Source organism: Sciurus vulgaris, assembly GCF_902686455.1.
Source record: "Sciurus vulgaris genome assembly, chromosome: 6".
Classification (NCBI taxonomy): Eukaryota; Metazoa; Chordata; class Mammalia; order Rodentia; family Sciuridae; genus Sciurus; species Sciurus vulgaris.
Window position 1 is genome coordinate 69,442,754 of NC_136466.1, and position 13,441 is coordinate 69,456,194.

A 13,441-nucleotide genomic window follows, 5' to 3' on the forward strand; every position below is an offset into this window, starting at 1 on the left:
GTGGAAAGACTAGGTCCAGTGTGTCCAAGGGCAACAGTGTGTCCAAGGGCAACAACCTGTCCAAAGAAAGGCCCTGGAATCCAACAAAGAAACAGCAGGAGGCCTGAGCAGAATCTGGGCTCACTCCCATCTCGGGCCTCCTGCTGCTCCTCCAAGGGAGCCAGGACACAGGGAGACCACTCCTCCCGCCTCATCTCCCTCCCTGGACGTCCAGAGCAGGAGGGGGCGAGGGTGGGGCGGCGCCCTCCACCTGGGCATTGCTCCCCTCCCTCCCTCCCTGCAGGGTCTTTCTAGTTCAAGGGAGACAGCAGGCTCTGCAGCAGACAGCTTAGCCGGGCTGTGTGGAAAGCTGTAACAAAAACGCTCACTTGCTGGCATTTCACGCACTTTCCAGCCCTTGCACACTGGAGGGCTTTCAAAGGAAAGAATATCGCTGGAGGGAATCAAAATGTTAAAAGAGGACTCCAAGTGTTCTCAACCTTTCAGGGGCCTCAGGACAGCCGTGAGGGTGGAGGATTTTTTGTTGGCTTTTTGGTTGGGGAATTGAATCCATGGGTGCTTTACCACTAAGCTACATCCCCAGTCATTTTTATTTTTTGAAACAGGGTCTCACTAAGTTGCTGAGGGTCTTCCTTTAATGCCTTGTGTCCTGAATTTGCCATTCCCCTGCCTCAGGCTCCCAAAGAGTCACTGGGATGATAAGTGTGTGCCACCATGCCCAGCAGTTGAAATGCAGATTTTTCAGGCTCATCCCTGAATATTCTAATTCAATAGATTTTGCTCAAGCCTAAGAGTCTACATTTTTAATAAGCAATTGCCTGAGTTGCTATTGAGCCCTGGCATACCAATTAAGAAACACTAACTGGGACTGGGGTGCTGCTCGGTGGTACGGCACTTGCCTAGCAATTGCGATGACTTTGGTTCAATTCCCAGCACCACAAAATAATATATGTATGTGTGCGTGTCAAAAGGTATACAGATAATTCTTCGTATTGTTTTTGCAACATTTTTGTAAGACAGATTATTTCAAAATAAATCATTTAAAATCTGTATCACACACAGGCATGGTGGCACACACCTGTAATCCCAACTACATGGGAGACTGAGGCAAGTTCAAGGTCAGCCTGGGCAACTTAATGAGACTTTGTCTCAACCCAAAAATTCTGCCAGGCTAAATGGTGCATGCCTATAATCCCAGCAACCTGGGAGGCGAAGGTAGGGGGATCACAAGTTCAAGACCAGCCTCAGCAATTTACCAAGACCCTATCTCAAAATAAACATAAAAGATCTGGGGATGTGGCTCAGTGGTAGAGCACCCCTGGGTTCAATCCCTAGTATGGGGTGGAGGCAGGGAAAGAATTGAACATAAAAACATACAATGGGGCTGGGCATGTAGCTCAGTGGCAGAGTACTTGCCTAGCATGCACAAGGCCCTAGGTTCCATCCCCAGGACCAAAAATTAAGAAATATTAGAAAAATATTTATTCATGCCTATAGTAAAATATTTTTACTTTAGATAACTCAAAAACATGAACTACCCTCCCTCACAGGAGCCCCACTGTACCCTCCAAACTGCCTGCTATGAAGAGTTTGGTATATTTTAGGGGTGAGTGTGTGTGTGTGTGTGTGTGTGTGTGTGTGTGTGTGTGCGCATTGCTGGAGGACAGACAGACCCAGGACTCAGACGTGCTGAATACCCACTCTAACCACTGAGCTACACCCCTAGTCCTGTTTGTTTTCATTGTTTAACTATAACAAGCATCAGCAAGCATTTGATAAAAATGACACTCTCAAAACCCTGGACTGAAGCGCAAATTAATACAAACTTTTTGGAAAGCCACTTAGCAATATATATTAAGAAATAAAAACATTTGTACTCTTGGACCTGCCAATTCCATGTCCGGGAACCTCACCCACTCTCACAGACACTGACGTCTTGAAATAGTGTGTGGTCATTAAAAACGATGACGAGGAACATCAAGGAAGATGGTTATAAGGAATTGTCACAAGAAGCGGTTGCATGACATGAGTGAAACAAAACACGATATAAGCATTCTAATATCCTCTGATGACCAGAGTGTTTCTTTAATTTCGTTTTGTGTAGATACATACATAAGACAAAGGAAATAAACCTAAATTGCTAACAGCATGTTAGGAGGAGGATTTGAGTGATACTTTTTTCTTTTTTCCTGTACAGAGAGGCTTAGCTCTGGGACTTTGCAGACAGACAGACTGATAGACCTGGATGAGAAATCTATCTCCCTCTTGCCACACATGTAACACAGAGAACTTTTTGCAATTTCCTTGGACCTCAGCTTCCATAGGAAGATAATGAGAGATTAACAAGAAAAATATCCTCTAAACTTGCTTTGATAATAAACATGAGAAAATGGATGAAAACGCTGAGTGCTTTTTAAGCTGATACAGTAAGTACAGCTGTTGTTGTCGTTGTTGTTATTTGGTACTAGGGATTGAACCCCAGGCACTTTACCCCTGAGCTACATCCCCAGGCCTTTTAATTTTTTATTCTAATACAGACTCTTGCTAAGTTCCTGAGGCTAGCCTTGAATTCTGATCCTCCTGCCTCAGCCTCCCTAGTTGCTGGGATCACAAGCATGGGACACCACACCCAGCTATTGTTATTTTTCTATATTCTCTGTGCTGGGTGACATTTTGTTTGAACCCTGGAGCACTGAGGTTTAAAAGTGGGGACTGGTGACGGAGGAAACTTGGGAGTATAGCTCAGTGGTACAGTGCTTGTCTGGCATGCTTAAGGTCCTAGGTTTGATCCCCAACACCACAGGAAAGAAAAATTAAAATAGAGATTAAAATTTTGATCTCTCTCATTTTCTTCATCTAAACCTCTCCCCAGCTCCTTCGTGGTTTAACTCTGAAAGAGGTGTTGTACAAAGTGCATCCCCAGTTAATTGGAATAATACATGGGAATAAGATTTGCGAATTGCAAAGCACTTACAAAGGATTGCATCCTGAGTCCATTTTTACTGCATAAGAAGGAACAAAGCTTTCAACAAAGGCCCAAGTTAAGTACCTGGAGTATTTACGCCATGTGTAATACTCCCTCAGCGAACACACGGAACGCAGGGGCAAGGGGTGACAATGGAATGTGCAGAGGTGGGTGTCAAGAAAATCATCGTTCCTGGTCCCACACCGGACCAAGGCTTCCAAGAGGGGGCAGGACTTCAAAGGTAATAAGGACAGGAATCGTTCTCTCAGAATGCCTTTCAGCCAATCAGAAGAACAATTCCTCAGTTTACCTTCACGTAATGCCTCTCTGCTAGTCTTGGCCCCAGGCTTGGCTCCAGGTCTATTGCTATGGAGTTAATCATAAGGGTCACTCTAAGCCCATGTTTAAGGGAGCCTCTTCTTTCATTTTTTTGGCTGGGAGGGGAGTCCACTGGGACTGAATCCAGGGACACTACCACTGAGCTACCTTCCCAGTTCTTTTTATTTTTTATTTTGAGACAGGATCTCACTAAATTACTTAGGGCCTCACTAAGTTGCTTAGGGCCTTGCTAAGTTGCTGAGGCTGGCCTTAAATTGTGATCCTCCTGCCTCAGCCTCCCAAGTTGCTGGGAGGCATGCAGCACCATGCCTGGTAGAAGTTTCTTCTTTCTAAGAGACTATTTTAAAATGGATATTAGATTATTATATATTATTACTATTATTGCCTTGATAATGTGCTCAAGTTTATTTTTCTTTAAAATTACTTGCTCAAGAAAATATGAGAGGTTGGGGACATAGCTCAGTGGCAGAGTACTTGCCTCACATGTAGATGGCCTAGGTTCAATCCCCGAAAATATAAAACAATATCTTGTTAAAATATTTTTGTAATCCTTTTCACAAGCAGGGTAACTCAGGCCCTGTCTCAAAATTTAAAAATAAAGGGGCTGGAGATGAAGCTTGGTAGCTTGGTAGCTTAGTAGAATGCTTGCTTAACAAGTGAGAAGACCATGGTCACCAGCACTGGGAAAAAAAAAAAGTATTATTGACATAAACTCATCTCTCTTCCCTCCTTACAGAGAACTGATAACTGAACATGTATTCTAAACTGTAACTTTTACAAATTAATGGTATATATTCATATGCACACAATTTCTTTTTTTTCTTTTTTTTGGTACAGGGGATTGAACTCAGGGGTACTTGATCACTGATCCACATCCCCAGGCCTATTTTGTATTTTATTTAGAGACAGGGTCTCACTAAGTTGCTTAGCATCTCGCTAAATTGCTGAGGCTGGCTTTGAACTTGCGATCCTTCTGTCTCTGCCGTCCAAGTTGCTGGGATTACAGGTATGTACCATCACACCCAGCACAAAATTTATTATTATTATTTTAATGTTTTTTAGTTGTAGATGGTCACAATATCTTTATTTATTTTTAATGTGGTGCTGAAGATCAAACCCAGTGCCTTACATGTGGGAGGCACGCGTTCTACCACTGAGCTACAGCCCCAGCCCCCACAATTTATTTTTATATAATAAGGTTATCCCCCTTCTCTGTTCCTTGAATGTCATAAGAATCTCTTGCATACCTGTACATAGGTGCAATATGGTGATTACTGACCCTGCACCTAGAGGGTCCTGACTCAGTAGCAATGTAACCATAGCCAAGTTACTTAACACCCCTTTCCCCATCTAAAAAATATTCTTATAGTAATAAACGGATCATTGAGAAGAGTGAATTAATATTGTCAATGTGCAAATATTCCAAAATACATACATTTGGAATTGGATGCACACAGTGAGTACTGTATGTATGTTGGCCATTGTTATTCTATACCTTTTATTTTCTTTAATAGCCAAAGAGTAACCCATGGTTTTGGACAAACTATTACTTACTGAGCCAGTCCCCTACTGAGAGACTCAGAGGTGGTTTCCTACTTTTTGCTCCAGTAAGCATTTTTGAACACAAGTCCTTGTAGACGTGTGCGACTATTATTGTAGGGCAATATTATTAACTGCCCTACTATTATTGTAGGGCAGTTCCCAAAACATGGAAGAACTGCATCAAAGGTCAGGCTCATTTGTTATAAAAGAGGTTGCCAACGTTCCCTCCAAAGGCTGCACTGATTCACGTCCCTGCCAACAGCTCATGTGTGCCCGTCTCCAGGCATCTTCACAATCCTGGCGGCCTGGATCCTTGGCATCCTGCTTTCGGCACTTGCCTTCCCTAAATGAAACCTAAACAGTGTGTGGGGTGTGTGTGTGTGTGTGTGTGTGTGTGTGTGTGTGTGTGTGTGTGTGTTTTGTACTGGGATTTAAACCCAGGCAGGATTCTACCACTGAACTACATCCCCACCCTTTTTTATTTTGAGACAGGATCTCACTAAGTTGCCGAGGGCCTAGATAAATTACTGAGACTGTCCTCGAACTTTCCATCCTCCTGCCTCAGGCTCTGGAGTAGCAGGGATTACAGGCATGCGCCATCGGGCCTGGTCCAACAATGCGTTTGTTAAAGTCCCAGGGACACCTAATCCCTTTGTTTCTTCTAAATAGAATTAAGCATTCAGCTCTTTGACAAGCCTTCAGTTGCCTGGACACAGCTCTGGGATGACTTTGAAAAATATAAATAAAACACACTTGCTGTTTCCTAACACCCTCCAGAGAAGCTCAAGGAGGCCTGTATGAGGCCCAGCCACTCTGCTTTCTATCACACGCAAAAAGATTCTCAATAGCAGCTGGTGTTTTCCTGGGTGGAGATGAGAGCCAACATTTTTATATAAATATTATCCCAGGGCTGGAGGGAAAATCAGGCTAGAAGCAGACGCTGCAACATCTCAGTTATGTTGTTAAACATCAGGGAGACATGAGTACCCACAGCCTGTCCTAGAGCTCCTGGTCATATCCTTAGGTTAGGGGCCTGCACATCAGGGCAATTTCAAAGCAAAATGAACCAGGGTGGAATTCTGCGCAGAGCTGGATTCAGTCAGAGAAGCAGCAGGGCAAAGAGGTGAGCTCAGTCTGGGAGATCAGGCTGGGTTTTGTCACCTGCTCTGCACCTTTGCAGCCACCTGGTCCAGGACCATGGCCACTGCCATATAATAGGGTGATCACTGATGAAGGTCACCCCTCTGGCTTCATCTCAGTGGTTCTGAGATACAGGGACTTCTCGCTTCACTCACTGACCCCTTGGAATGGACAGGAGCTGAGCAGGCCTCTGCTCATGAGGGCCTCTGGAATTCTCGGGCAGGAATGTCAGTAATTCCGAGGGCTGCCCCTGCTAAGCTCCACAAGGCACAAAGCCATTCATCTTCCAAACTTGTTTTTCAGGATCACTATTTTATGGCTCAAAATCATTCACCTTTGTTCTTCCCACTGTCTCCTGGCCATTCCCAGGGACCCAGGCTGGGGAGGGCAAGAAGGCAGGGAGTTCCAGCAATGGTGAATTCCATGAATCAGAGTGAGCTCCAGGGGTAATACCCAGGAACCCTGGCTCACATCCCTAAGGAAGGGAATGACTCAGAGGATTATCTCAAAGTGGGCTAAACTTCCCCTTCTCATCTGCTCATGGGAGAGAGTCATTGCAAAAGAAAGGCAGCCAGAGGGTCCTCCATGGGTCTGACTTCAGGCAGCTCCCAATATGCTTCAAGTCAAGGCACTTGGCCCACTCTGCCTCAGTTTCCCTTTCTCTGACAGCTTGGGGCTACCCAGCCAAAACCCTGCATGTGCTACGTGAGAACTGTGTCTTTGACACCAACAACACAGCAATAAGCAATCAGATCAGTGTCTGCCCTGAAGAAGTTTTTATTCCTGGTGAGGACATACCGTTACTAGCGTAATACTTACTACTGAGGAACTGAGGATGACTGAGGCTGCTAACATACCAATAAGGACATGCCACTCCTAGGTGTGCTTTGTGGCTCTCTCAAGACTCCGCTCTTAACCACCTATGTTAACAGTACCTAACCAGGTCCACCGGAAACTATGGAGCTGGTGCTCCAGGTCCTTACCTAGGAGGTGCCTGGAAATATGTTCACACAGACATAGGCTTCTTTAAATCTGCCAAGATCAAGGATTTCAAACAATGCTAGAAGGACCACTGTTTCTCTTCACTCTGGTTTCCCTTCTGTCGCGCCTTCCTTTCTGTCACACAATGGTGGAGTGGCCAAGGGCATTCTGGGAATGCACACACACAGGAGTTGTGATGGTGATGCACTGAGTCAGAGTTTAGGGGGTCACACCTGTGTGGTTCACAGTCATTTCCAAGAAGCTGGCACAGCTCCCAGGAATACGTGCCCACCATCCAGGTCCTGACCACTTCAGTGGCTGTATAGCTGTAGGAACATGTCCTATGCTGCCAACGCCGATGTACATGATGGGGAAGGAAGAGAAAGGTTCAAAGCATAGAGTCAGATGCTTCCTGTGAGAAATGCTTCCACTTATTAGACTCGCAAAATTGTGAGTAGAAGATTCAGTTCGCCTGATTAAAATGGAAGTTCTCCTCTGTCAGAAATACACTCATCAGGAGCCGGGCACAGTGATGCAGACCTGTAATCCCAGCAAGTCAGGAGGCTGAGGCAGGAGGGTGGCAAGTTCAAGGACAGCCTGGGCAATTGAATGAGACCCTGTCTCAAAATTTAAAAAAATAAAGAGGGGCTAGGAATATAACTCAGTGGTAGAGCATCACTGGATATAATCACCAGGACTGAAGAAAAAGAAAAGAAAAAAGAAAGAAAGATAATTAATATACATGTGAGCACATACACACAATTATGTTGCAACACAGGCTCTTTTTTTCATCTTTGGTGAGGATTGTACAAAACAGAATTTGCCAAAATTCCTCTGTGGGACACAAACGTGTACTAGTCTATAAAACAGTGCTTGGGTCTATGTGTAAATTAGCTCATTTTTGCAATCTAAACACACGGTAGAGAAAAGAATGAATAATCTTTTATTCTCTCTATAGAAAATTACTTTAGGGCTGGGGATGTGGCTCAGTGGTAAAGTGCTTGCCTGGCATGCATGAGGCCCTGGGTTCAAATCCCCAGCACCAAAAAAAAGAAAATTACTTTAGAAAATTCTTGTCATTATTGTAATCCAAGAGTATGAAGTCAGAAAATAAAGGAATAAAGAGTATTGTAGAGGTGTGTCAGGCAGTTAATAAAAACGGAGTTGGAGATGAAGCTCAGTAATAGCAGAACAACAGCCTAGCACGTCAAAGCCCTGGGTTCAATCCCCAGTAGAGGGGACGGAATAAATGTGTGAATTGTTAAGAACTTTTTCCTCATTCTAAATAAATATTCTCTAGACTTCTAGTATTAGATTCATGATTCTGTCGTATTTATTTTAAAGATGGCCCTCAAATTATATAAGCTTTGGACCCCCATAAAACCTGGATCATGGGCCAAGATCTAAGTCCCTCTGCATGAATTATCTAATTTAATCCCAGTCAACCCACTGAGGTAAACTAAGGTTTGAAGCATTTATTTTTATAAAGCAAAAATTCTGCAGGGCTATAGTAGGGATACAAAATGACACGGCACCCAGGGCAGTTCCTCAGGCACAAAATAGGAGCTACTATTATAACTCACTAGGTGGCTTCTGTGAGCCTAAGTTCCTTCTCATTTAAAGTTGAAGAGGTAGAAAGAATTTTAAATACTTGTCTGCACACAGGATATCTGAAAAGATAACAGAATATTGGTAATAAATGGCTGTACCTATGGAGGGAACTAGGGTGTATGTAATTATTAATTTTAGGTGTCAACTTGATTAGGCTAAGGGATGCCCACATAGCTGGCAAAATGTTATTTCTGGGTATGTCTGGAAGGCTGTTTCTGGATGAGGTTTGTATGTATAGACTGAGTAAAGATGCCCTCATCGATGTGGACTGGCATCATCTAACCTGTTAAGGACCTAAATAGAAGAAAAAAAATCTTCTCGAGCAGGGGCATCCACCTTCTCCCTGCCTCAGACAGCTTTACTCTTGATTCTTGGGCCTTTAGACTTGAACTGAGGCTTAACCATCTGCTCCCTTGGTCCCCAAACCCTTAGGCTTGGAATGGAATCAGGAACTTGGGCTGCAAAGTCACTCAACACGTAGGATGAGGCAAGAAAGGTGGGAAAAGAAAAGCTTTAAGTTCAAATTTGTCTGTAACAGTGAAAATCTAAAACAACAAGATGAGAAAATGGTTATACAAATTATGGTTTAGGAGACACATCAAGGAAAGAAAATTTTAGACCAATATCCTTGATGAATATAGATGCAAAGATACTTAATAAAATACTGGCAAACTGTATCCAAAAACATAATAAGAAAATTGTACACCATGATCAAGTGGGGTTCATCCCTGGAATGCAAGGATGGTTTAACATCTGTAAATCAATAAACATAATCCATCATGTCAATAGACTTAAGGATAAGAATCATACAGTTATTTCAGTTGACGCAGAAAAAGCGTTTCAACAAAATACAACACCCCTTCATGCTCAAAACACTAGAAAAAATAGGAATAGTAGGAAAATACCTGAACATTGTAAAGGCTATTTATGCTAAGTCCACGGCCAACATCATTCTTAATGGAGTAAAACTGAAACCATTCCCTTTAAAAACAGGAACAAGACAGGGATGTCCTCTTTCACCCCTTCTATTCAACACTGTCCTTGAGATACTAGCCAGAGCAATTAGACAGACTAAAGAAATTAAAGGGATACAAATAGGAAAAGAGGAACTTAAGCTGTCACTATTTGCTGATGACATGATTCTCTATTTAGAGGATCCAAAAAACTCCTCCAGAAAACTTCTAGACCTCATCAATGAATTCAGCAAAACAGCAGGCTATAAAATCAACACGCATAAATCTAAAGCATTTTTATACACAAGCGATGAAACATCTGAAAGGGAAATGAGAAAAACAACTCCATTTGCAATAGCCTCAAGAAAAATAAAATAAAATAAAATACTTGGGACTCAATCTAACCAAAGAGGTAAAAGATCTCTACAATGAAAACTACAAAACATTGAAGAAAGAAATTGAGGAAGACCTTAGAAGATGGAAAGATCTCCCATGTTCTTGGATAGGCAGAATTAATATTGTCAAAATGACCATACTTCCAAAGGCGCTATACAGATTTAACGCAATTCCAATTGAAATCCCTATGACATTTCTCATGGAAACAGAAAAAGCAATCATGAAATTCATCTGGAGGAAAGACCCAGAATAGCCAAAGCAATCCTGGGCAGGAATAGTGATGCAGGAGGTATCACAATACCAGACCTTAAACTCTACTACAGAGCAATAGTAACAAAAATGGCATGGTATTGGCACCAAAATAGACAGGTAGACCAATGGTACAGGATGGAAGACACAGAGACATTCCCACATAAGTACAGTAACCTCATACTAGACAAGGGTGCCAAAAACTTACAATGGAGAAAAGATAGCCTCTTCAACAAATGGTGCTGGGAAAACTGGAAATCCATATGCAGTAAAATGAAATCAAACCCCTATCTCTCACCCTGTACAAAACTCAACTCAAAATTGATCAAGGATCAAGGAATTAGACCTGAGACCCTTCACCAAATAGAAGGCCCTAATCTCCATCATTTTGGTTTAGGACCAGACTTCCTTAACAAGACCCCCATAGCGCAAGAAATAAAAGCAAGAATCAATAAATGGGATAGATTCAAACTAAAAAGTTTTTTTCTCAGCACAGGAAACAATCAACAATGTGAAAAGAGAGCTTACAGAGTGGGAAAAAATCTTTTCCACACACACTTCAGAGAGAGCACTCATCTCCAAAATTTATAAAGAACTTAAAAAACTTTACACCCAAAATACAAAGAACCCAATTAATAAATGGGCTAAGGAAATGGGCAGACACTTCACAGAAGAAGATATATGGGTGATCAACAAATATATGAAAAAGTGCTCAACATCCCTGGTAATTAGAGAAATGCAAATTAAAATCACCTAAGATTTCATCTAACTCCAATTAGAATGGCTATTATCAAGAACACAGCAATAATAAGTGTTGGCATGGATGTGGGGGAAAAGGCACACTCATACGTTGCTGGTGGAGTTGCAAATTGGTGCAGCCACTCTGGAAAGCAGTATGGAGATTCTTCAGAAAGTTTGGAATGGACCCACCATTTGACCCAGCTATTCCCCTCCTCAGTTTATACCCAAAGGACTTAAAATTAGCATACTACAGTGAGGCAGCCACATCAATATTCATAGCAGCTCAATTCACAATTGCTAGATTGTGGAACCAATCTAGATGCCCTTCAGTTGATGAATGGATAAAGAAACTGTGGTATATATACACAACAGAATATTACTCAGCCATAAAGAACAATAAAATTATGGCATTTGCTGGTAAATTGATGAAGTTGGAAAATATCATGCTTAGTGAAATAAGACAAGCCCAGAAAACCAAAGGCCAAATGTTTTCTCTGATAAGTGCATGACAATATATAATGATGGGGGCGGGGAGAGAAGAATAAAGGAACTTTGGAGGGTGCAGAGGAAAAGGAGGTGGGAGGGGGTGGGAATGGAAAAACAGTAGAAACAGTATGACCCTATATATATGTATGATTACATGAATGGTGTGAATATACATTGTGTACAACCGTAGAAATGAAAAGTTGTATCCCATTTGTGTACAATGAATCAAAATGTGTCTGTAAAAATAAAAAATATTAAATTAAAAAAAAAGAAGAAAAAATTATGGTTTAGGGAATTTTATGTTCCTGTTTTAGACAATAATTAAGAAGGTAGGTGTGGTGGTACACACCTGTAATTCCAGTGATTCCAGAGGATGAGGCAAGAGGATTCCAAGTTCAAGGTCAACCTCAGCAACTTAGTGAGACCTTGTCTCAAAAAAGAGGGGAGGGATTTATAGGGACAAAGCCACATCAATGTTTGTAGCAGCTCAATTCACAATTGCTAGATTGTGGAACCAACCTAGATGCCCTTCAGCTGATGAATGGATAAAGAAACTGTGGTATATACACACAATGGAATACTACTCAGCCATAAAGAAGAATAAACTATGGCATTTGCAGGTAAATGGATGGAGTTGGAGAGTACCATGATAAGTGAAATAAGCCAATCCCAAAAAACCAAAGGCAGAATGATTTATCTGATAAGTGGATGATGATACATAATGGGGATGGCAGGTGGGTGGCAGGGGGGTAAGAGGAGAATGGAGGAACTCTGAATTATGTAGAGGGAAATGGGGCAGGAGAGGGCAGAGGAAGGAAAGATACTAGACTGAGACAGACAGTATTACCCTATGTACAAGTATGATTACACAAATGGTGTGCATCTACATTGGGTACAACCATAGAAATGAAAAGTTGTACCCCATTTGTGTACAATGAATCAAAATGCAGTCTATAAAAATAAAAAAAAATTAATTTTAAAAAAAAGGAGGATATAGCTCAGTGGTAAAGTGTCCTTGGATTCAATTCCCAGTATTAAAAAAAAAAGAACCAAAATAATAATAATAATGTTAATAATAATCATAATAACTAGAGAGGGACACAGGAAAATATCTATAACATAATGCTAAGTGAAAAAAAGAAAGACACAGAATCACAGTGACCACAAAGTTGGCCAACTCTGAATGGAATCAGACCTGGGTCTGAATCCCAGCTCTGCTCACCATGACCACGTGACCTCTCAGGGCCTCAGCCTTCTCATCAAAGTATGAAGGATCTTCCTTCCTTCCAGGGTCACTGCAAAGATCTAGTGAAAAATATGTAAAAGATTGAGCACAATCCAGGCCCACGATACCCAGGGGCAAGGGTAAAGATGAAGACAGAGCCCAAGCAAAAGGTAGTCATTTTAGAGATGAGAAGATTATGGATGGTCTTTTTTGAAACTTAAGATTATTACAGGGCTGGGGATGTAGCTCAGTGGTACAGTGCTTGCCTAGTATTTGAGCAACCCTGGGTTCCATCCCTAACCCAAGGTCGAGGGGTTGTTACAACATCTTAACAAAATACACAGACATAAATGGGGGTTTTGGATTGGAATACTATAACTAAGTTCCCTCTAATCGGCAGCCCCATCCTGTCACTCAGGCTGGGAGGTGCTCTTCTCACAGGCATAACATTTGCTCTTGGGGTAATTAAAGCAGAAATCAGAAAAACAGATCGTTCATGGTATCCCCACTCCAAGTCCATGCAAATCTTCCATCACGCCTGTTAGCTGTTTTCTCAATAAAATGGTCCACATAAAACAGGCTGGGAGTGGTAGCAGAGCCAGGCTGGAGGAGGAAAGGCAGATTCAAAATTCAAACACGCCATCAACAATGTTTTACATCCATACTTTAGAGGTGCTCTTGGGGCCTTTGAGCCTGGGTTTCAGAATCATTCACCACCCACTGGGGTGTCTGCCACCCTCCCTGGAAAGTTTGCTGTTCCGTGTGCCGGGTTTAGGAGTGAGGATCCCACAGGCCCACGCACTGCAGCTGGGG

The 13,441-nt window shown here is 42.3% G+C and overlaps 1 long non-coding RNA gene across 6 annotated transcripts in view; it reads right to left on the reverse strand.

Moving 5' to 3' along the window:
- LOC306664937 overlaps nt 1–13,441 on the reverse strand; it is a 112,089-nt gene that overhangs the window by 93,654 nt on the left and 4,994 nt on the right. For 5 of the 6 annotated variants that reach the window (XR_013764860.1, XR_013764861.1, XR_013764862.1 and 2 more), the window contains one exon: nt 12,626–12,698. This is a non-coding gene — a long non-coding RNA (uncharacterized lncRNA). Of the gene's footprint in view, nt 1–12,598; nt 12,699–13,441 lie in introns of all 6 variants that reach the window. The other variant, XR_013764865.1, reaches the window with a different exon arrangement.